The sequence below is a fragment of the Meleagris gallopavo genome, chromosome 2, assembly GCF_905368555.1.
Source record: "Meleagris gallopavo chromosome 2, MGAL_WU_HG_1.1, whole genome shotgun sequence".
In the NCBI taxonomy this organism is placed as follows: domain Eukaryota; kingdom Metazoa; phylum Chordata; class Aves; order Galliformes; family Phasianidae; genus Meleagris; species Meleagris gallopavo.
Genome location: NC_139405.1, coordinates 16394763 through 16419773, shown reverse-complemented (window position 1 = coordinate 16419773; position 25011 = coordinate 16394763). Strand labels below are relative to the sequence as shown.

Sequence of the window (25011 nt, the reverse complement as noted above, 5' to 3'; positions counted from 1 at the left end):
GTCATATTTCTATTCACATCCTCAGGAACCAAAATAGACCAAAAGATGACAGTGTATGCTTCTTGGGACGAAGTAAAAAATACATATAGCAGCACTTTGGTTTATAACAGCTTTCATATAGTGCATCTTTCACACTGCTTCTCCATCTTGGCTACTTGACACGTTGGAGCTCACAGCACCCTGGCCAGGAGGACCTTGGTGTAAAGCAGCCCCAACAGATACTCCCACCTCCACAACCCTTGTGAGCAAGCAGCCACTCAAAGGGAGTTCGGTTATGGTTGTGCTGGTCATGGCCAGTCTGCAATGCTTGGTGTGTGGGGGCACAGACTGCAAGGGCAGGTGTCAGTGATGGCCTGGGGGGAAAACAAAGTTTCTATTTACTAGCAGTTATCCCAGCCACATGGAAGAGCAACAAGGCAAGTGAAGGGACTAGAAAATAAGTGTTAAGAGGAGTGACTGAGAGAATTGTTCTTTTTTTTTAGTCTGGAGAAGAGGATGCTGAGGGGAGATCTCATTGGTCTCTACAACTGCCTACTGCCTCTGCAGAGCAGTCAAGGTGGTACAAGCAACTGAAAGTATGAGCTTCCACAAGAAAAGAGCCTTGCTACAGTTCTACAGATACTTAAGAGTTCCCAAGAGACATCTTACTTTCAGTTCTTTAAGTCTCTTGTTTCACAGATGTCACTCTCATCACTCTGCATTGCTGTCAGTGCTGTCAGGCGACCAACGTAATGAGCCAAATTCAGAGTGGACCTTGGAGCCATAAAACATTGACAGCATTATAGCCCATTACTCTATCTTTGGTTTTCACACATGATACCAATCAGTTTTAGGGGAATCTGTACTTCTAATGGAATCTGTGCTTAATAGCACACATAAAATCCAACCAGAAAAACAAATGACCATCTCAGATATGACTACCACAAAATGTTGGGGTACTCTGAGAACAGTTTCTTAAAAAGAAAGTTGGGCAATTTGGTTGGAAACTTGCTTGGAGTGGAGTTCCTCTTTGGATCGCCTTAGTGACAAATATATTCAAGTTCCTTGGTGTGTGCAATGCTCTGAGCAATATTTGGTTCTCAGATCAAATATGATTTTTGTACATTTTTGTTCCTCAATTAAATGGTGTCTGAACCAGTAGTTCTGATTAATCTCCCTGCAGCTCTGTAATACCTGAAGTCTCAGTCTTGAGGTACATTCTGCCACTCTGCCAAATCTTTTTTCTTTTTTTTCTTACATGATCCAGATTCTGGGAATTTACAGAAGACAGTCAGACCCTCTGGAGAGGTCTACGCTTAGAAGGATGAAAGACAATGGACAATTCGGGACAGGAAATTTTGACTTTGATACCAAGAAGGAAAGATCATAACGAGTCTGATAAAAAACTGAAACAGGTGCCCAGGGAGGTTGTGAGATCTATATCCTCGGAGATATTCAAAACTAGCTGTACAAGGCCCTGAGCAAACTGTTGCTGAACTCAATTTGAGTAGAGGTCTGCAGTGGTCCCTTTTCATCTGCACCAATCTCTGACTTTTATGAAGCCCATTAGCTTCATAAGCCCATTAACAGGAAAAAAAAAAGAATCATTTCCACGCTTGCTTGAAGGAACAGTAATTCTTATGATCCTGGTGAAGAACAAATGGAGCAATATGGCATTTTAATATGTTAGCTAAGGAGGAAGAATCATAAACTACTTACATGGGCATATAGCAAAGGGGACAAATCCTGCTGGTAGTGAGCACATGTACTGACCTTCTCAGGAATCGAGCCTGTTCATCATTTTGCAAATTCACATTATAAGAAAAGGAATGAGTGTGAGATCCTTTTTATGCAGAATTACGTAGAAAAATCCCTTTCAAGTTGAGTGAATGCAAGCATGGATGCCTCTGTTTCCAAGCTCGGAATACAGTGTGAGGGAGGCTGATAAAGATCTGTGAAAGTTCCTCACCCCATCCTTTTTTTTCAAGCTAAAAACAGATGGCACACCCTTAAAGGTTATGCGGTGGCTGCTCGCTGAAGGGAGGCCAAAATTGCAACCATTTCCCTTCCCCTTCCCCCTGGCCTCAGCAGTTCTGTATGGCTTTCTCACTCCCAGCAACTTTCTCTGCAAAACCTGTTCTCTCATCGAGTTGTCTCCTGTACAGAGGAAAGACACAAATACCAGCTTGTCTCTTTTCAATCAAAGAACATGCAGTGCCAAAGGATGAAGCATCAGATTCTTTACTTTTGATTGAGGCTAATTAGTGTTTTCTCTAAAGAACATTAGAAAAAATACTCACTGGGTATTCAGATTACTGGAACTCACAGCCAGAGAACTTCTACATGAAGCAATGGGGCTGCCTGGTACAACTCCAGAGGTTCTCACTGAGGGGTGAGGAGGGAAGCCCAATGAAGGCAGTTTCTTCTATTTGTTTTGCAAGCAGCTCTGCTTTTAGGAATCTACAAAAAAAACAAACAAAACAAAACAAAAAAAAAAAACAAAAAAAAACAACCCAAACAACAACAACAACAACAAAAAACAAAGCCATAACAAATGGGTGCAATGCTCTGTGCTTTATCTGTCCACACTTAGCAAGCATAATCAAAGTATCACTACTGGCAATGAGACAAGAGGTTCTACTTCTCCAGCTGGTCAGGTTTCTCCAGGAAAACTCATTTCTAGCCCAGCATCTGAGATGCAACATAGCGTTTTCTACACATCTTTCAGACAAATGTGAGTACAGGGCTCTGGGTTCAGTGCCTTCCAAGTTAATGCTGTGCATTAGCCTGTCAGGCAGTTCAGCACCACACACCAGTTCACTCTCTAGGCAAAAGGATGGGAGAAAGAATCGGAAAAAAAAAATAATAGAAAAGAAACTCAGGTGTTGGGATAACGATCATTTAATAAGAAAGAAAAAAAAGGGAACAAAAAACACAAAAACAAGTGATATACATGCCATTGCTCACCACCAGCCAGCTGATGCCCAGCCAGACCCGGAGCAATGCTAGCTACCCCCAAACAGCCAACTGTCTCAGTACCATTGCTGAGTGTGGTGTCATGTGGTACAGAACATCCCTTTGGACAGTCTGGATCAGCTATCCTGGTGCTGTTCCACCCCATCTCCTCACTGGCTGGGCAAATCCTTGCCCAAGTCTTTGACTCTGTGCAAGCATTGCTCAGCAACAACTAATCATCACTGCGCTATTTCCATTATTCTCATAATGAGTCCAAAACACAGCACTACATCAGCTGCAGTAATGAAAATTAACTACCCCAGCTGAAGCCAAGACTCTCTCAGATCTACATTTATGACTGGTGACTATCTTTACACTTGGCCAAGACAAGCTTTATATTTCAGTTTAGCTCAGCTGTGTGGAAATGTGCCCACAAGTCCAGGCAGAAAGATTGCGGCCTGGACATAACACTCCTCACATATTGCAAGAGATTTCTTTTGTAGGATGAAGTGAAATCTCATTGCTTAATGGTGAGGATCACATGGATCTGTGCTGAACAGATGGAAGAGATATTGCATAAGGCCTAGTTCATGCATTCTTTGATTACTGCCTGTTAGCCTTTATCTCAGACTCTTGGAAACACCAGCTTTCTATCAAAAGGAAATGTCACCACTTTAGCTAATAGACTTTTTTTTCTTTCCCTTGCAAGAGACTCTAATTGACTTTTTTCCAGTTGAATACAGCTTTGAAAATGAATATTTAATGTCATGCATTAAAGTTCGTACATTGGCTTGCAGAGGAAATCTTGACTCACACAGATGCTTGTCAAGAGACAGAAAAGGCAGACCGTGCTTCCCTCCCCTCCAAGACACAGAAAAGGATTTGTCTTGGTGCAGCTCTGCAGTATAAGTGATTTTATGCCTGAAGAGATATTTCCCCACCCAGCCCTTCCTGCAAGGCTCTGAGCAGTGGGGCAGCCACATCCAGCAGCCATTGCCTCCAACAGCCTCACACTTTATTCAGAGAAGTGCTGCAGCTGGCAGCCTTGAGGCTTGCTCCTGTGCAGAAGTCAAGGAGAGGTGCCAATTGCCGGCAATTAATATTTACACTTTTTTCCAGCTGAATAATTCCCCAGCTTTGCAGATCAAGCAAGAGACATACTCAAATTGCTTTGCAGTACTAAATGCTGGGAAGCAAATGGAGGACTTATAACAAATCTGTTGAACAACTTGTTTAATTTCGAGCATCTGCTCAAGCCCCTTGACTGCAGGCTTAAAGTGAAAGCATATGTCTCGTGCAGTAGCAAATCAAATATGAGCAGAATCAGGGCCATTTTGAGGCAGTGATCATACTACACTGCCATCTCTATCAGAGCTTCCTGCCACTCCATGGTAGCCTAATAAGTGATGTCAGACTTCCTCAAGGGAGAAGTGTTAATTCTGTGAAGTGCCACGGATAACATGGCCCCTCCTGAAACCAGCAAGTTAGTCTGTACTACAAAGCGTGGAGATTTCCATCTGCCTTGAAGATGGTGAACATTGCTTTTGTCCAGAGGATTAGCTGACCCTTCCTGCTAATCAGCTAAACCATTTGCTGTCCATGCAAATCACGCCAAGAACATTTGAATGCAGCTAATTGCTAAAAATACCCCAACTTTCAGCTGACAGTTCAGGAAAAGATGACAGTTCTTCCAAGTCATGTTAAAAATATTGCTTTAGTATGGCTTCAGTGGGAGCTGCATCCTGTGAGTGCTGAGAGCAGAGTGGGACTGCCTCATCCCTGGGTGGGATTCCTCTAACACGATATGTCTTGTGGGTCCCACAGCTTAGCAGGAGGGAAGCTACAAGTTCTGAAAGTGTGCTTGCAATAATAATGAAGTATTCTGGGTCTGTATTTTTTCCCCCCCTTTTCACAGCTTTGCTCTTTTCCCCCTCCCCCCCCCCCCAAGCCTACTTTATGGGTATTGCTCTGACTATTAGGTCAAGCCTTCTGGTTTCTTTGAGTGCAAGCCTGGATATCTGAAGCCCCAGGAACAACATACAAGGCTGTCGGCATTGGCTGATGAAAAACAAGTCACAAGTGCTGGAGAATTCCAGCCAGCAATCTTTCTGGATGGTGATGAAAAATGACTTCAGTGTACTGATATATCCCATTTCATCGTGTGAGCTTAGTGAATTTTGGTTATGCCACCCAAGTTTGGTTATAATGAGGAAGGCAGTTCTGAATGTCTTCGCACATTAGAAGGTAGACTGTTAGAAGTTATCCTTGGAGATGTTCAAGACCATGTTGGATGAGGCCCTGAGTAATCTGATCTAATGCCTGGTTCAGTGGTTGGCAACCCTGTCCACAACAGGGCATTAGAATTCGATGATCTTCGAGGTTCCTTCCAACCCCAGCCATTCTATGATTCTACAGTAAGTTTCTAAACAGATTTTCAGATTTTTTTCTCCATTCCTAAATCTAGAAGTCAAAAGATGACTACATTTTTTGGTATAGACATTTGAAATGTCAAGAGGATGTAATTATCACCTAATGTTAGGAGGAAGCTCCTAAGAACAACTGGAATCTGCTACTCTGGATAAAGGAACTCATGCAAAAGGTGTCAGTGCTGTGCCTTAAAAATCCAAACTTACAGTGCATCTTTGCTTCAGTGTTGAATCTTGCTCCTGAAGTTACTCTTAAATCAAACATTACATGTTAGCCTAGATGTACTTTGAATTTGTAAATTTGTGTATCTGTAAAGTATGCCTAGCTCACAGAATATTAAGGACAGTACAACTTGAACAGGACCAGGGGTGAAAGAAATCCAAATGTGCCCACAAGATATCCAGTGCACACAAGTGCTGACACATTGGTAGCCCTAGAGGAACAACATCACAGTCATTGTGTTATGGTCAAATAGCCTTTCGCTAACCTACAGCTACATCTCAACATTTTGATTCCTCTTTGTATCAAATGCTATGTATCTGAAAATTGGTTACCATTGCAATTCAACACATCTAATTAGAGAGTAAAGCTCAGGGGGAAAGAAAGAACAAACTTACATTAACCAAGAAGGAAATTTCTCATTCATCATCCAGTCAAGTGCTGAGCTCCCTGTTGTATTGTGGAACAAAAAATTAATCTGAAGAGATGCTGCCTCATAGGTAAAGGCCAGATCCAAAATTCTGGAAAGGAGGGAGGGAAGGAGAAAGGTTCACAGACAGTACCTAACACAAGAAATACACCAGATTCACTAAAACACATGCTGAGTATGATGATGTGACACACTTGCTGCATAGTCACATAGTGAAATTGTGTGCCGGAGGTTTGGAGGAGGGGACACAGTCAGGATGTGGTGGCTGTGGGCAGTTGGCACACAGCTGTTCCTGCTGCCCTCTGGGAGGAACATGAGCAGTGCATGCTTTGTGTGTGCAAATGGGTGTAAGAATATCTCCAGCACAGCAGGGAGTGCTGCTGGAGAGTAGAGGAATTTCTGCTGAAAAGCAGGCTGAATTCATAGAGACCTGGTATTCCTAACAGTTATGGGCTAACCTCCATAGAATAGATGAATAATACACGCGTCAGAGCAAGAAACCCTAACAATCCAGGAAGGGAGATAGAAAACTAAGAGGTGAGCTTGTTGAGCAGCTGCCAAAGAGACCAATGACTGGCTGGACTTTGGGAGAAATTTCTTCACAGAAAGAGAGATTATACATTGGCACATGCTGCCCGGGGGGGTTGTGGAGTCACCATTGCTGGAGGGGTTCAAGAAAAGGGTAGATATGGCACTGAGGGACATGGTATAAAGCCCACAGACGCGGGCTGATGGACAGACTAGGTGATCTTATAGAACCATTAAGGCCAGAAACACCAATGAGTCCCCTGTGCTACCGCACCAAGGCCTCAAGTGTATCCCAGGCACATCTCCTTCCTCATCACTAAGATGAGCCTGGCCTAGCAGAATCATCTGCTCATTTTAAAATGAAATGTTTCCATTCCTGGTAGTCCAATGTACTCTTGTCCAATAAATTATCTGAATTTATTTGAAATTCAGTGGTGTTGCACTAAACTGAACAGCAGCAAGAATTAATTCTCCCTTCCAGCCCTGACCTGTTGTACAGTGACTGCACACTTCCTTTCTTCATCCCCACCACCCCTTGCATGCTCCAGTTCAATATAGCCTCTCCTTACCCTGTCAGATCCCAGCCCTGGGGCACTGTTGTGATTTAATGGTCCCACTATTGCTACATAAATATAAGGTTTTTGCTGGATGTATTTGGGCTGATCTGCCCCTCAGCTGCCTTGAGGCAAGATTAGAGGAACATTTACAGTGTTTGCAGGCTGCCTCTCTCTGTACTCCTAGAAATACTGCCCAGGGGTTGGGGCTTTTAGTTTGCTTGCTGACCAGCATATTATGCCCTTGCACAGGATTTTTATTTGTTAATTGAAAACTGTTTGATCATTAGATAAGATCCCATTAATAAATGGAATCTTCAACTCCGTAGGCAAGGGAAAGAAAAAAAAAAAAGGAAAAAAAAATCAGTAGGATCTCCCAGTGCAAAGAGGCCACAAGCCCACAAGCCCACTGTGCAGCAGTAGCAGAGGTCAAGACAACCCAGCTCAGCCTCCTGCTCCAAGTGCTAATGGAGTTCCCTGCTGGTGACAGATCAATGGCATATGTGCCACATAAGATGATAATATTATATAAGTACAAAGTGGTAGGATTATAGGTGTGGGGGAGAAAGATCTCCTGGGGAGAGGGGACATTTTGCATCAATCACTCCCTCCCCCAGAGCCACCCACCAACTGCGGGGATTTTTCTGAGCACTCAAGATGATACAGTTTGGTACATTTCAATCAGTTTCTTACCCCATCAAAGTATGGTGGAAACAGTGCTAAAGGAAAAGCAGATACAGAGCAAGTAGGGGCTGTGTAACCTGTAACAGAGCAACAGTTATATGACAGCATATGCACTGCAGCTATCATGCAAGAGACTGCAGCTGCCACTTCATACCTCATTTCACCCCACTGAACAGGCACTGCACCAAGTAATAGGTCTGCAATTTAAAAAGTGGCTGAAATCTGAATGCTAAATAAAGTAGAGGAGCCCAAGAAAGGGCTGTGGCAATGGGAGATGCACGTTTCACTGGCAGACATGGGAAAACTAGATTGTGCTTAAGAAGGAAGAAAGTTAATTAGAAGTGGACTAGAGCAGGGACCTTGGGACTGCTGACATCATGCTGGCCACGGTCAAGGCATGCACATCTCTGCTTATGAAGAGGCTGTGCATGAAAGCCTCGTCCCTTGAGAGAGAGCATGGATAGCACTAAAGAAGGCAAATGCAGAAATGAGAGCAGGAAGTCTGTGCTTATGCTGCAAAATCCCTTCTGGGCTATAAATCTATCATCTCTAATTTTAACAAACCATTTGAATCTGACAGTCATGAAACACATCATCTACTTTAGATATTTATCCACAAGAAGTGTCTTTTATTTATCTCAGCCACCAGATAACCATAGGAACACAAAAAAAATACCCTGCTGGGCATCCAGACCCTCCACCTGTCTCAGCACACCTGTGCCAAGCCAATTTCTACAGCCCACTCCCTGCTTAGTCCCTCAGAATATACATTATATTACAATATATACAATATATAGAATATATGGGTTAGGTAATAGACTTGCAGAAGCTCACTCATGTTGCAGACAGATACACCTTGCACCTCTAAGAAATCCATTCCCTACAAGCTTTGTTCAGCATCCCTTAGTTCTACCACAGAGGGATTTGGGGAGTAACAGCTCTGCATCCATAGGGATGCACTGTGGCAAGGACCACTGGGGAAGCGTGTTTTGGAGAACACATGCTTAGGGAAAGGTTCTCTGTGAGAATTCCTCCCATATAACTTCGACATTCAACTGAGGTATTCACAGTGAAGACTAATATCCCTAGGCTCCTTGTTTTGTCAGTGGAGAGGCTCAGCTTACCCTCGAGAGCAGTTTCAGCCCCATGAGCACACCTTGTCATACTGCTCATACCTGAGCTGTCATGGTGTGCTTGGTTCATGCCTGACTTCTGTGCACAGGGAGGGGTAAGTGGGAAAGGAGAGCTCTCTCACTATTGATTTTTCTGCTAGTCTTACACCCAGCTTGGCTAAGAAGGAAGCTATGGAGGGCTCAGATCTCAGCTACACTGACAAATCCTGTTGATTTATTCCTGCTTCATTGTTACTGTGAGTCAAGTAAGGCAGAAAGTTTTACTCACATAAACTAATCTTGGGTACTAGTTAACTATACAGAAGTACTAATAAATAAATTTTTACTTTCTGAGTTGTATTTCCACCTCCCCCTCCTCCCACAAAGGAAGTGTTTGTTTCTGGAAAAATCACTGTCATACCTGTTTTGTGCAGCAATAGCACCTGCAGCTGTAAGAAGCAAGCACAACATTAGGGGATGCCCTTTTGCAGGCTGCATGGGAAAGAGAAAGCATGGGATGAATTTAGTATAATTCCCCCACTGAGGCTGAGCAGGACACCCTAGTGTCTCCTGATACAGCTGCTGCAGAACTGCAGTAAGCACTAACCCACTCCTGCCTGCTCCTCCCTCCCCTTTCAGTCACCACACTCCAGAGGTCAGCATGCCTTTCAGCTGCCCAGTGCTTCTGTGCTCACCTCCCCTGCTGTTATTAGTTGGTGTTGAGAGTCCGTTAAGAAAATCTGCTGGCCCAAATGTTGCCTTCCCTGCCACTGGATAACTCCAGAAAGCCTTGTGAGAAACCTGCAGCTGTTGGAACACAGATCTTTTAGAACAAGACAAAATACAGCTTTTTGAAGAACTGCTTGCTTATAGCAAGTGGAAGAGCAATTTGAAGATGCCTATTCGGCACACCCTTCCTTAGGGGAGTGGTTTAAATTGCACAGAAAGGCAGTTTGATAATGTAATCAATATCAAGCCTGCAAGATCTTCCACCTCTGTACAGCTGCCAGCAAACAGGTAAAGACAGAGCATGTTGCAAGCAAGAAAGACATTGGAAGAAACAACCTGACACACTTCATTCCAAGTTGCAAGCCCTTTTGTGTTTGGGCTGGTGGAAAAAAAATGACCAAAAAGTAAGTAATTTGGGAAAGGATGCTTAAGAGTTAAACAAAACCAGAGTGATCAGGAGCAGCCTAAAAAGAAATACTGCACCTTAAATGAAATTCTGATTGGAAGTGGCTGAAAGTTGATGCAGAACCTAATGTGTGAGAGCTCTCAGATGGTCACGGCTCACCACCACAGCTCTGATAATCAATCATTTCTTGACAGGAGGCCAAGGATATGCCATGGGTTGCTACCTCTTCTGTTCCAAACAATCCACAGGATCAGGAGTGAACCCTGGAGTACTTTCAATTGCATTGCTGCCATCTGTGCTTATTTCCAGCAGAAGGCATAGCTTCCCTGCCTTGTCTGAGCTTGGCTTTTTTCTTTACCGTGCCAGGCTACAAGCCTACAGGGCTATAGAGTTGTTAATGCAAAACTGTTTTGTTCCTTGCAAAACTTATCACCATGGAAAGCAGTTCTTAGATGCTCTAATGGTAGGATGGTTCTAGTTTAACCCAGCAGCAGCTCAGCACCGCACTTTCCCCCTCATAAGTGGAATGAAGGGGAAAACTGGGCGGAAAAATAAGGTAGAATTTGAGAGTTGAGATAAAAGCTATTTTTTAAATACAGAAAAAGAAGAGGGAAAAGAAAAATAACATCAGTGATAGCTATATATATATTTTTTACTTATTTTTTCCCTACCCCACACACTTCCACAATGCAAAGTCTCATCACCTGCCACCACTACTGACTGAGCAGTGAACCACTCCCGACAGCTCACCACCCACCCACTAAAACCCAGCCAGCCCTAAACAACTCCTCAGTCTTCTGGTCTTTCATCAGAAAGGCCATAGCTCTTCATTAAGTCACCTAGTCTTACTGTGATCACACCACTCAGCAACAACCAAGCCATCAGCATGCTATTAACATGCTTTTTCTATCAAGGCCAAAATATAGCATCACATCAGGCACTAAAAGGAAAAAATCAGCTCAGTTTCAACTGAAACCAAGGCAAGGCTACATTAAGCTACATTCTCTGCAGAAGAGGGAGAAGTTTCTTCTGTGAACACCCTAAATTTTTACTTGAAGTCCTCCTGGCAGGCTCCAACAGGGACAAATACTTAAGGGAAGGCAACGGTAAACAGTATCTCTCCATCTCACTGTCCTAAGGGCAAGTTCTTGTAATATAAGGAGCTGTCCTGAGGTAGACAGTAGGAAGAGATGAAGCAACACATCAGGAAGCTCTCTGCCCTGTAGGTCTGCCTCTTCGTGAAGCTTTGCCAAGGTTTCCCTTCACTAGCTAACAAGGATACTAAAAGCATCATAAAGTTCTAAACTTCGCTATAGCTGGAGCAAAAAGGGCTGGACTAGTGAGTCCTTTTTTCTCCCTGGTCAGCAGGAGTAAGTATAGGTGGCAGCAGACATAGTTGCTTTCAACCCAAGAAAGGTAGTAGCCTCAATCCAGTAAGAGAAAAGGAATCACTTACCCCCTTTCTAAGGATCAGAGCATACTGAAAAAGGAGGAGATCTCCAAATACAGATGCCTCCCTTGCGGCTGCCAGCCCTTAAATGAGGCTAGGTTCTGGTGGCACGAGTGAATCGCTCACACCTGTGCTCCCGGGGCTGGGTATGCCCCGTCACTGGGTGCTCAATCACTGTTTCAGGCTGTGACCTAACAGTTTCTCTGAAGCAGATCAGCAGACAGCGACAAATCTTCCTTCCTCGTAGGGTGCTCCTGCACCCTACCTGGCCCTTTTTTCTTAGGAGTGCTGCTGCTGTGTTTCATTACCCTAGGTTAATGTGAGAAAGAGTCCCACACAAGCAGGACCAATGGAACCCCATCCCTAGAGACATCCAAGGTCAGGCTGGACAGGGCTCTGAGCATCTGATTGAGCTGTGCTTGTCCTTGTTCATTGCGGGGGAATCGGACTAGGTGACCTTTAAAGGTCCCTTGCAGCTCAAGCCTTCTCTTTTTCAGCAGTATGAGCTACTAGGCTGGCTCATCCCATCTGCGAAAACACAGCCTGGAAATGTTTCACAGGTAAGAAGGGAACATCACGTTGAATAAGAACACCTCTTTTCAAACATATGTAAAATTCTGGTTGTTTAAATTCAGAAAGACTGAACCCAAATTGGAATAGATACAAAATGGTAAAGACGCACAAGCTGATGTTAAAAGAGGAGAATGGAAGAGGCTGACTTATTTAGCTTGATGAAATGAAGACTGAAAGAGACATTAGTGCTCCCAGTACTACTTCCCTGTATTATATTATAAAAACAAGACAACAATATTGTAGAAATAATACTTGACATCTCTGTCATGATAAAACTTTCATTTGAAAATGGAAAGATTAGTGAATAACAGGGGTGAAATATTTTAGAATTCCAACCTAAATGACTGCAATTATTCTAGCATTCTAGAAATGAAACTGGCTCTATGCCTCTGCTTGAGCAGGGTGGTTGGACCAGGTGACCTTCAGAATTCCTTCAAACATTCACCAGTCTGTGCTCTGTTACATTACAAATAAATTAAAATAAAGGATTGCCAGGGCCAGAACAGCCATAGGGATGGTGGCTCCGTGACTCCTGCCTTTGCCTCGTTGCTCCCCTTCACCCCTATGGAGAGATCTGCTCTCCTTGGCAGCGACATCATGTTTAACCTGAGCTCCAGGGGATGAGGTGAATAAGAGAGAAAAATCGGGGCCAGAGACAACATTAATAGAGCTTGAGGCTCAAGAATGAATGAAGTGATTGAGAGTTGTTCCGCTAAGGGTTTCTGGACATAAGGATTTTATATGTCATTTTAAAAACATTGTAATCAAGGTTGGCACACTCAAATCTACAATAACGGAAAAGAAAAGCCCTTTCCAGGGGTTCAGTTTCTCTCCACCCTCATGTTCCCTGGGAGAATCAATGTTTGTGGTTTGTCCTGGCTTCTCATGACAGCTTCCTTGGCAGTGAGCTTGGAAAGAATTCCTGGCTCTGCTCGTGTGGAGATGGCCTCTGCACAGAGCAAAAAGATACCTCCTCTATCTGATGGATCTCCCAGAGACAGCAGTAACAGCACTCTGCTTGTGCTTAAAGCTGCTGTCTCAACACTGCTTGGCTTTCCCAGGCAGAAGGCAGCCAAGCAGCTCTGCTTCCTGTACCCTCTGCAGATGAGTGAGCACAGAGAACAGTTTGGTGAGGTGAGTCCCTAAGGATGGACAGCACAGCAGGAGAGAGTGGAAAGTCATCAACTCCTAATTGGTTTCCACTCTTGAGCAAGAGAGAATGGGAAATGCCAGTCTACCCCACATGGTTAATTCTGCAACCTAACTAGCAATTGCTTCCTATTAAATGGGAACAAGTTTTCTTTAATTAACATTAATTTCCATTAGGATGCCACCACAGAGAGCTCATTCCCTCTGTGCGGAGGACTAGGCACCACTTTTGTGCTGTTCTGTGGGACTAAAGAGCCCTTACACTTTGTGTAGGGCTCACACACCCCTCCTTGAGGATGCTGGCACAGGGGTTAAGGGCTGCACCAATCGTTTCTGCACTGAACTTTGGGTGCCCAGCTGTTCCAAGTCTTTCTGACAACTTGGCAGCATCCTCTAAAACCTTTCCAGGGTGCCAGATCCTTCTCCTTGGATCCGATTCAGTGCTTTGAGTGCCCTCGCACACTGTCTGTGCAGATGTGGGGGAATACAGCTGTGTCAGGTGAAATTTAGCAGACTAAAACAGATTTGGACACTCAGTGGAAGTATTTCCTTTTGAATTATCATGAAGCAAGAGTAAGAAAAAAATATCACAAGATGAAAGAAGAGTGAAGATGGAATCTCCAACTTGAAAAAAAAACTTCCACAAAGTGGCTTGAATATTTCCAAGGCAAATGCAAACTTCTGGGTCACCTTACAGCCCAGAGGATAAAGTAGGAGGGATTGTGCTGCAAGTATAAATTCCCCTAACTGAGATGCACAGAAAACTGCCGTATCTTCATTTGTAGGGGTCTGTTGTTTGCCTGCTTCTAAGGAAGCAATTGTTCACACTTTGATTTTCCTAACACGCCAGGACACTGGAGGTTTAGGTGTCTCATCATCCAGAAGGCTGGGGAGGCAGAAGTGGCAGATTCATCTTTGCTTTAGGGTTCTGTCAGTATTATGGCTCATGAGGATGAGTACCTTCAGGGCAGTAAATTAACTTGAGACCTCTCTGGCCTTCTGTTTAGCTGAAGCATGCTCAGTAAACTAGTACCTGAGTGGAGAGGAACTGAATTCAATACAGAAAGAAATGAGTATGAGTAAGGGTGAGAAAGCCTCTGTATTTTTTTTGCAAAATAATGAAAATCCTGGTGTAATAAATAAGTATAATCAAATTTTCCTCCAGCGGTCTGTTGCTATGATTGCTTTTCTGTCAATAAACACTACAGACTATGTTCCAGAGTAACACAGAGAAAAATAAAGGTCTTTTGAATGCTTTGTGTAAATAGGGGATATGAGAGAACAGTAAGCTACGTCTATATCAGGCAATTATTTGTCACCAATTACCCTAGTCTCAAATTCTTTGACCCTTTCACTGTCATTGCAAGGACAGGCAATGCTGCAATCCCCATTCCATGAGGGAGAAGCACAGCAGGGAGATGGAGGTCTGCAATGTAGCACCTGAGCAGTGTGCTCCATCTCTTTGCAAGGACCTCCTGCCCCTTTGGCAGCAATGCTCTGCAGGACAGGGCCAAGACCTGGTGAGAGGTGCCCGATAAGCCCCGTCATTGCATTTTGCTATCTGATCCTCACATCAGGTTAAAGTCATGTCAGAACAGTACAGCAAAATAGAAGAACAAAAACAATCTGCTCAATGATAAATAAATCATTGAGATCCATTCTGCAATTCTGCTTTTTGCCATAGCTCAGTGCTCAGTACTGTACTTCAAGTCAATGAATTCTTACTGGCTTGCTTAACCAGGCTAGACCCAGAGGCAGAGAATTTCAGCCCCTCTTCAGTCTATTGCACTCACTGACCTATTTCAGTCCTTCAGAATGAGTTCAGAACTCTTGGTGCTGGTAGGAAAGGTGATAGCTTAGAAACATTTCCTCCTGTTCTGTAAATAAGTTGTTGCTGCAGCAGCTGTTGGAAGCAGCACAATTTCAACTCTACTTTATTTCAATACACTTAATACATGCCCTTGTTGGTTATTCAGACTATATACAGTGCTATGGCAGCTTTGCAAACTGTGAGGAGAACCTGAATATCAGTCCCTTGGTATATGTCAAATTCAGTGTTAAGGCATTTGCTCAAATATATTACCTGAGTATTTGCTTGAACGAAGATATGAATTAGTCTGGCTTCATACACTTTCCATTCTCTTATTAAAGTTCTAGAAAATGAAATTCCTGATATATGTTTGCATTGGCAGAACTTTTAAATTAATTCATCCAAACAAATACAGCCCTGGGATAAATACCTAAGTTCAGTGATCAACCCAAACAGATCGCAAGTCCCCGAGGATCATCACGTCCCATCAGCGCCTCCACAAAGTTCAAGCAGAAAGCTAGCAAAATACCTGGAGAATCACACTAGAGGGATAGACATAAAAAACACGTACTCCCTCTGAGATCTTCCTCAAGAGGACTACTTGTTTGGTGTGCAAAAAAATAGAGGAATTTTTGCCAGACAAACTAGTCCTTTTAAACTGAGCACTCAGCATAAAGGCTGTCATGGTGTGAATTACCACCATGCAGTAATGTCCCTGGAGGTGCTCAAGAAAAGGGTAGGATGTTGCATTGAGAGACATGGTTTAGTGGTAAGGTGGTGATGGGTTGAAGGTTGGACCAGAGGCTTTCCAACCCTAATGGCTATCATTTTCCATAGCATACATAAAGGAAATTTGTAGGCTTATGTAGAGGTCAAGTGTTGCCTAAATAAGAGACCATCTGCATAACTACACTGAACTAGATACCTAAATCTTTGCTGACTTGTACAGCTTTCACATATTCTTTCCAGAAAAGTACGTTACAATTATATTTAAGCACATTTTGCATTTATTTTAATGGCATATCCAATTGGGAGAAAAAAAGTAACTGAATGCCTCATTTCATTAGCCTGTAGAGCATCTATGAATGAATATTTCCATCCAAGGGGCACCTACAGGTTTGTTTAATCAATGGATATACAGATGGTATAGATATATATCCAGGAGCTTGGCTAATATAATTTATATTGGAGAAATAAGAGAAAGTCACTCACCCTATCCTGGGCTCGCGAGATGAACTCCTGATGGAGCAGATCTCCAGAGAGATCCTTCCCCACTGGCAGTCAGCTCTTAAATGGGTCTAGGAGAGGTGCAGCCAGGCTCCACCCCTTCCTGCACCACAGGTGAATTGCCTTCACCTGTGCTCCCGTGGCTGACTCATTGCTCGCCTCAGGTGGTCAATCAGAGGTTCAGGCCGTGATTCAGCAGCCCCATACAGGGTTGAAGCAAACAATTCTATACTTCAAGGTCTCATTTTCCTTTCCCCAGCTTATTCGTAGGCTAATCCAAGGGGCTCAGAATCACTTGGCTAAAGCCTCCCCCACTGATCTCAGAAGATAAAGAGCTGCAGCAGCCCTTGCTGGCAATCTGCAAGCAAGATACTCAAGTGTCATTCCAAGTCTCAAATCCCCCACTTTCCTGTGAATTAGGCTAATTCAGAAAAGGCTATTTTGCTTATAGTAATCACACACAAATAATCTTAGTTTCCACACACTCTTCCTTTCTTCTCCACAAACACACACACACACAAAAAGGAAAAACTAAAAAGGAAGAAAGAAAAGAGGAAGAAAGAAAAGAAAAAGAGTAGGAAATAAAGCAAGAAATTGTTCTGGCTCTGGGTCACTTTGCTCCATAGCCCACGCTAACTGACTACTTGCGTTATAAATAATTGTTTGGAGATGTCACTGATCTACACTCAAGGCAGAACTTACTGAAGAGTTGATTTATTCTTTGAGAACCACCTTGTTATTATTGCAATTAAGTTGTTCCTACTGTACTGACACAATGGCAGTTGAAGACTTTCTGCTAACATTTCCACAGGCAATCACAGCATAACAAAAGTATGTTTTATTAAGAGCCATAGGCTTCCATCAGAATTTCATCTCCTGAAAATGGATTTTCACATCATTCTCTCTAACCAGAGAGTTAGTAAGGAAAGTAAGAAACCTTTGCAGGTTAAGTACTAGTTATTCACAGGACCAGACATCTGCTTCTGTTATAGTCAAACATTTGGAATTTGAAATCATTAAACATTTTTTATTGGAGAAAGAGATTAAGAGAAAAACTTAAATGCAGAATAAATTTAAAAAGAAGTCCAAAGAAGCTTGCATTGTGCTTTCAGGACTGCTTTGTTATTTCTCTGCTGTTTGCTGCTCAGAGCTGTGCCTGCTCCATCTTTCCCAGCCCTGCTTCACCACTTACCCATTGCCACTGTGAGCCAAATCCCAGTGCTGAGCTGGCCAAATCCCGTTCCTCCTTTTCAGCGAAGCTGGGGTACTCTGCCAGTTGGTTACAGCCAGCCAGCCTAGCCCAGCTACCTGCCAGACTCTGCCCAGCCAAGAGAAACTGGATATATGTCACTTTAGGGATGTGTTTGCAGGCAGGAAAGAGATGCAGTCCACCAGTGAGTTACACTGCAGTGTGACAGTGGGATAAGAACACCACAGGAGTCTACAGCGATTTGGATATAGCAGCCCAGATATGCATGGCTCCTTCCTTCCTGGGAAGCAGAGTTTCCCAGCAATGTCTATGTTACTGTCACTGTGATGGTGATGGGATGTGTAAGAGCCACACCTCAGATGCTTGCTAAAAAGCTGCTCCTCCAGGGACTTCTCTGTTTTCCTAACCTATGAGTTAGGAGTAACAATCCAGCCCTGGCCTTTTCCAGGTACCTGAATGCCACCAAGACTCCAGACTCAGCCTCTCCTCTGCTGCTTTCTAAACATGTGATCTCTTCCTTGGATGTCTGATGCAGCTCTGTAAAACAGAGAAATAGAGACTGCAGGTCTTCATCAGAAGAGTGGTTGTTCTTGAAGTTTAACTACTTTTCATGAGAGCATTTGAGACTAGATGTGTGTGTATATGTGTAAGCCTGCTTGTTTTAATAGACTTACACATAGTATTAATGCAGTTATTTACTAACAGAAATGCTTTCAGTCGCATTTTCAGTATATACCCTGGATTTATTCTTTATTTGCATCTTTAAAGTCTACTTGCTGAGGAAGCTGAGGGACATATAAGACGTCAGTATTGCTAGTATTACAGCTGAGGTGTCAGATTTAACATCCATGAATTAGAGCAGTACTTTGTATTAGAGTCTGCTGGTGAGAACTGTAATCTTGTCAGATCTGATAAACTAAAGAAGGTTGAGCCTTAGATGGAAACCTTGGAAGAACACCCATGGCTTTGTGAAATATTTTACCTTCTGAGTCATCCCTGTTCTCCTGAGTCATATCTGTAGCAGGAGCTCTACTGGGTACTTTGTTGTTAGTTATTAAGTTTACTATAGTTATCAGCTATTCAAAATACATTCAAAGGGGGCTGTTACCACTTGTGGTCAATAAGGAGCACAGAATTCTTCTACCAAAAGAACAGAACTATGTACACAGGTATTTTGCAGGCTGTACTTCATCTTAGGAAATCCTGCCAGCAATTACATTTGGATCCAACCTTTTGGGTCTTTCACTGGCCAGGAAGAGCAACAGACTGCTACAGGTTTTATTTCTCCTGGACACTTGTGAATAATTGCTCTTAAGAGAGAACCAGATTCTGGCCATCTGGACTCCTGCAGTTTCCAGAGAACACGGAGCTGCAAGTATTCAACATGCCTCTGAATCTGGGACCAGAGGACTTTGAATTTTGGTCACAGCTGAGCACTGCTTCCACAATGCTCAAGAGGAGCACCCTCTGCTCCCCATGACTGCATCAAGATCAGGAGATCTCAGAGATAGTCCTTTGCGCACCCAGATGGCTGCTATGCAGGCAGTGTTTGGGCATTCTGCGTATGCTCCTGGCATTTGCTAGGATCCCAGCAAAGTCCCAGCAAATATTCAGGGTTCTTGTGTCCTCTGTTGTTATCGCTGAGGTGGAATTGAGCTGCCAAATTTCAATGTATAATTTCACCACTGGAACCCAAGCCTCTCTGGGCAAAAGTCATTTGTACTTGGAACACAGGATGAGGGATCATTTACATTTTTCCTTGTTATTAGTATAAAAAGTCTTTGTTGGCTTTCTTGCTTTGCAAAGAATAAAGCATAATTTGGCCACAAATATTGTTTGCTATTGCTTTAGCAAGACAAATGGCAGCTTTCTCTTCTTAAGCATCTCTACAAGCCAAAGGAGACATGCTCTCCTCAGTACATTCAATACTTTAGTAGAAAGAATTGCATTCTTCCCGTACAGAACCATTTATTATTTATTTTTAATTTGTATGTGTGGCATAGTCTTGCCTGGGGAGCCTGTGACTGCAGGTCTTATAATTTAATATTTCAGGAAGATTAGGATAAGAAATGGTTTGGAAAAACTCTATGTCATCTTTGTTATTTAGTTCTTTTAACCACAAAAGCTAGCCTGTGCTGCTTGCTTCTCACACAGATGGCTTTTCCTTCCTTTTTTTTTGGACTGTATCAGAGGTCTTCTCTCAGTGACTTGTATTTATACAGCTACTTGACCTATTTCAGGTGTGACAATTTATCAGCACAGTTATAAAATTTAATGTATTTCTGGGTGAAAAAATGATGATAAAGTGGAAAGCCTGAGAAAGTTGTTTTCAAAAACTTCTGAGACTGGGAAATCATAATTTATTCATTATATAAGAATGGTTTGTTGCAACTTCTGTTATCCTGCTGTCTAGCAGAGACAATGCTTGTGGTTTTTGCTTCTTGGCTCAGATTTGACACTATAAATTGTTCACCAATATTTTTTATGGCCTTTGCGTTCTGACGTGAGTGTTATCATTAGATGAATGCTTGATATTACACTAAAACAGCTTAAAATGTTATCATGCCTGAACCAGACGTACCAACAGCCCCATAACAAACACATTAATCAACTGTATGTACTCACACTGCCTTGGCATGACATAAGATACGTATGGATGAATCACTTTCAGCAGGTCATGGCAGGAATTAGGAGTGTGTGATGAAGAGTTACTGCTAGAATAAACTGGGATCAAGGATCATTACATTTCAGCCACCTGCCTGCATGCAAATGATGCCTTTTTCAGCAAAAAGGGACCAGCACAAAGCAGTTCAATCTCTTTTATATATAACTCACAGGCTTAATATTTACTTCAACTGTCTGGGACAAGAGATTCTTACTAGGAATAGTAAGGCACAAGAAAGCAGGTTCAAGGAATTCAAACTTTAGAGAATCTCTGAGGATTAACATAATAATAATAATATTGTGGCTTCTCAAGATCTGCTGGTCTCAAGTTGAGAAAAAAAAAATCACCAGCTCACAGCCCCTCTCCATGAGGCAGGATTATGAACTAACAATAATGGTGGCCCACCATCTGCTCAGCAATTGATTTGAAAAGGCTGGAAGATCTCAGTCCACTTCTTAGCTTAGTTCTTAGCCTATCCAAAGCACCCATATCCATCATAGATGTACTCACTTGTGTGTACAGTCAGCTGTGAGGAGATGGCAAGCTTCCACAAAGGGAATGACCACATGTTGCTTTTACATGTGTATATCTGTAAGCTCCTCTTTACAGCAGCAGTCTTATTTGCCTATAAGCCCATATTCTGTTGAAAGATGAAGAGCGTGATACGAGATTGGATCAAACACGAGACACATATCAGATTGTTCTAGGGCCCCCACTGATGTATTACACCCCTTTAATAACGCCCATGGCAAGGCACTAATGGAAAGCATGGTGATAAATTATGTCCATACAGCCATCTACTAACACCACAGCTGAGAATTTTTCTGCTGGCTGCATTCTCCCACTGCAGGTACATGCTCTTCCACTCCATCTGCAAGCTGCACCAACTTTTCAGTTTCACTATTTGTAAGTCACACAGTATCACACCTACAAGTTTTGGGTAGTTGAACGGCCTGCAACCAGAGCATAACCAGTCTGCCGGCTGTACAGCTACCTGTTGTGATGCTGCTTTAGTGTTTCTATGGAAACAGTAACACAATGTTAATTTTAAAACACACAAAAGGATATGCCTTCCAGATGGGTTACTACATATTTTCTTACCTGCACTACAGGTTTCAATAGCCTCTAATCTTGGGGGATAATTACTATAATGAACTGGATCAAGCTGTCTCAGGCCTCCTACATACACCTGACATAGCCAAGAGCTTTCCAGGAAAGCTGTGCTAGGAGGTCTACCTATAAGCGTGGAGACAATTCCCTGGGTAATTTTCATAGGTAGCTCTGGTTCTCCAGCCCTAAGGAGATCAGCAGGCCTGGCAGAGGCTCCTGTGGGACCTGCCCCTGTTGTTGCTAAAGATACCATGAGGACGGCAGGCCTTGAGCTTTCTCCTCACTCGCTACAGCCAGCCTGGTGTGTATGCAGCAAAGAATTGATCCAACTGTTCCTGAGAAAAGGATAAGAAATGGGAGAGGCAGGAGGTGGCAAGAGAAGGCATAGAGAAAATTGCCAGTGAAGCCAGTATTTGAACAGGAAGATGCTCGTCACATGTGGAAAGTGACAAGGTGGAGAACAGCCGAGAACTGCTACTGTCCTTGAGTTAAACAGGCTTGGTGAGGTACCAAAACAATAACACTAACAGACACTCATCAGCATCTACAAAGCCAAATGCCCTTTTCTTCTCCTAGAATATCAAATAGGGCTCAATCTTAGAAAATGCACTGAGACAGTAAGCCTGGAAATTATCCAGTCACTGGCAACCAAGGCTGCAGTTGTATTCTGAGGAAGAATCACTGTTGATTTTCCTCTTACACTCACCCCTGGGCATCCTTGGCCACCACCCAGAAACAGGATGCTGAGCCAGATGGACATTTACTCTGAGCAAGTATGGCTTTTATGAGTTTCCTCTGTAAAGTATGACAAGCTGGCAGCTGCAAAAAGCAGAACATTTTAATTTATTGCTGACAAAAATGTCAATTTAATATCCATTGTACCAATCCTTGACCTCTGATAAATACACAAATTCATTTTCTAATGAAAACAGCAATGCTAGTTAAATGCAAATATGCTCAGCACCATGCCTATTTACCAGCTTCTTGGTTAGCTAGTTGCTTGTAATTTTTCTAGTTTTTTTCTACTTCTCACTGCATAAGCCTCAAACGATCTCCGCCAACCTCTCTGCAAACAAGTTAGTGAGCAGCCTGGAACTGCTGCTCTATTGGACTGCACAGGCTGGTCAGGAATACAGCTTGTCTTCCTCTGAGAGCCCTGTGAGGGTGTCAAACCACAGATAAGCTGTTTACTATTGCAGTTAGGCACACAACCAGATAGGGAAATAGCCTCATAGAATTCCTTCTAAACTGTCAAAACTGGTGTTCCTTTAATAAATTGGAGGTTTGCAGATAAATCTCATGTGGCTTCAAGTGAGCTCATGATTTCTTTACTTTCTATCTTAAGTCATTATGTAGTATTGCTAAGCTCAATTAAAAAGATGTCCAGGGTGAGACTGATCTCTCTGTGCTACTTACTGATGTCATCTGGGTGCTTTTGGATTTAATTAATATTCCTAGAGTGTATTTTAACTGTTGAGTTAAAAGCCTTATAGCACCCAAATGGAGGTGTTTTCTATGTTAACCTGACAGCAGTGTGATATGGGAATAGTGATTTTAAAGAGTAAGAAAGAGTAAATTACCTCAAGGAGCAGGCCAAGCAGGGAAATGATATAATGAAGTGCAAAAAGTCAGCAGTGTGGCTTATGAATGATGAACTTGACATTAGTGAGTAGGCCAACAGGATTCTGTTGTCATTAACTAGGAAATAAAGGCCAATTTTTGTACGCTAACAGTTTCAGCAGGGACTGCAATCTACTGAATGTTAACAGTACAATGTTATTTTCCTAGAACAGGACTGTATCATCAAAAGCTACCAGCTGCAGATTGCTAGTTCTAGTCCCTATGGCCTCTTTTTCCAAAAGCTTCATGGATTTTTAAGCTACTTTTTTTTTTTTTTTTAGCAATGTTAAAAAATTGAATCCTCACTGTTCCTCTGAAAAAAAAAAAAACCTAACTGCAGGTACCTGATGTGGGCAGCTACTCAAGTCCAGAAAGAATAGCCTATTTGGAAGAGTGATGTTTCATAGCACACAACAATGAAAGGTAAGCAGCAGGATGCCCACAATAAGGGATAGTGAAGTTTGCACTCCTTCCCATCTTGAAGCACATTAATTTCACGTACAGGTCAGAAAATATTATTATAAACTAAGAACTAAGAATTAAGTACAAATGCATATGTGTGAACTCAAAGGCTCCTGAAGAGTGCATCACCAAACTCGAAATGATGACTGTGTGTCAGCAGGGCTGTACTGGGCTTACTGTGAAGACATGGAGGAAAAGTGAGGTTTGGAAGTTACAGGAGTGACTGAAGGTCAAAATCGTGGAGCTGGGGCTTAGGTCTGTTTCAAGAACCACTATTTCTGTCCTTTCAGCCAGAAGCTCATCTTGAACCACGGTTCCTGCAGTAAATGATTCTATAGCTGCCTTGGCCTGAGATCAGCTGGCAGAGAAACCCACACATGAGCACAGAGAATAAACTGTTGCAGCTGTGTGCTGGGATTGCTCAGAGAATACCTGCTTTGAGGAATAAATGCCAATTTGTAGCTGTTTGTGGATACGGATGCCTTAGGCAGGATTGGTTGTAATTAAGGTGTCTCCTTATTTTTGATATCTTATAGCTTTGACACCTTTCATTGATACAGACTGATTCTTATGTTGGCTGAGTTTGAATTAATGTTGGACATTCCCCTAAACTGGAAAGAGAATAGAGAAAAGGCACATTATTTTGTCCAAATTAACAGGCTTTTCTTTTGCTTCTAAAAAGCAGTTGCACATCCCTGTGACAGTGCTGTCATTTCATATGAAGAATGTAGTTGAAATACTTGATTCACTACAGTCAAAGCAAAATCATCATTAGCTTGAAAGGTAACAGCATGTCATTCTATGAGAAAAATGTACTGTCTTGTGGTTCTGAAGTTTAGCTTCCATTAACAAATAAGTGGACACTAAATTACTTAAGATCAGCTCTGCTATTTTCACCTGCACACAGAGACTCCTCTAGCCTCAGTATTACTTAGCAGAGTTCATTGCTTTTTAAGTAAAAATAAAAACCTTTAGTGATTTTGTTGGTGTTTTGTTGTTGTTGTTGCCTTTGTAAAGATACTTTTGATAAAAAACTTGTTTTCTTCTCCAAAATCAAAGATAACAATGATCATTAAAAATAAAAATCCATTTAATCATGCTAAGAATGGTATTTTTCACAAGTACACTCAAGGTAATTTTAGGTAAATATGAAAACGTTTAAACAGTTTAAATCTTGAAGCTGCTCTTTGCTTTAAAACCTGGCCACCTTTTATATTTGTCATATACATAAGAATCCCACACATAAATCTATATCATTTTCCAGATCTACTTGGGATGAAGTTTTGACGAAAGCTTCCCTGTTGTTAGAAGGGTAAGCCGACATCATCTTTTTTACATTGCTACTAACTAACCTAAAGCAATTCTGAAAACGTGTTGTCCTGGTGAGGCAGTCACATTAGGAACAGTTTTGGTTCACTCCAGTTACTGCTAGAAAGATGAAGAAAAAATAATTTCATCTTGTACAAATCTCTTAGAGAATCACAAACCACTACATTTATTATTATTGTTACTCTTGGCTTTGGGGACTGAGCCAAATAACGTTTAAAAAGCAGATGGGTCTCAGCTTGGTCCTTCTAATGCAAGTTGGATGTACTATGTTGAGCAAATGCCTAATAACTCTGAGGGTGTTTATGCTTAGAAATGGCATTTAGATTAAACAGTGCTTCAGTATCTGTACTTTAAAGGGTCCAGTGTTGTTGCTGGATTTGAAA

The 25011-nt window shown here is 42.4% G+C and overlaps 2 long non-coding RNA genes across 2 annotated transcripts; both read right to left on the bottom strand.

Annotated features, from left to right (window-relative positions):
• Positions 1–6186, bottom strand: LOC116216372 (uncharacterized). The gene is made up of 3 exons (XR_004159038.2): positions 5979–6186; positions 2280–2439; positions 1–353 (listed from the first exon to the last, which is right to left on the bottom strand). It is a non-coding gene; the product is annotated as an uncharacterized LOC116216372 (long non-coding RNA).
• An 11724-nt stretch (positions 6187–17910) lies between these two features.
• Positions 17911–21981, bottom strand: LOC146544879 (uncharacterized). Its single transcript, XR_014881783.1, has 3 exons — positions 21924–21981; positions 20618–20747; positions 17911–17979 (listed from the first exon to the last, which is right to left on the bottom strand). It is a non-coding gene; the product is annotated as an uncharacterized LOC146544879 (long non-coding RNA).
• Positions 21982–25011: the final 3030 nt, after the last annotated feature.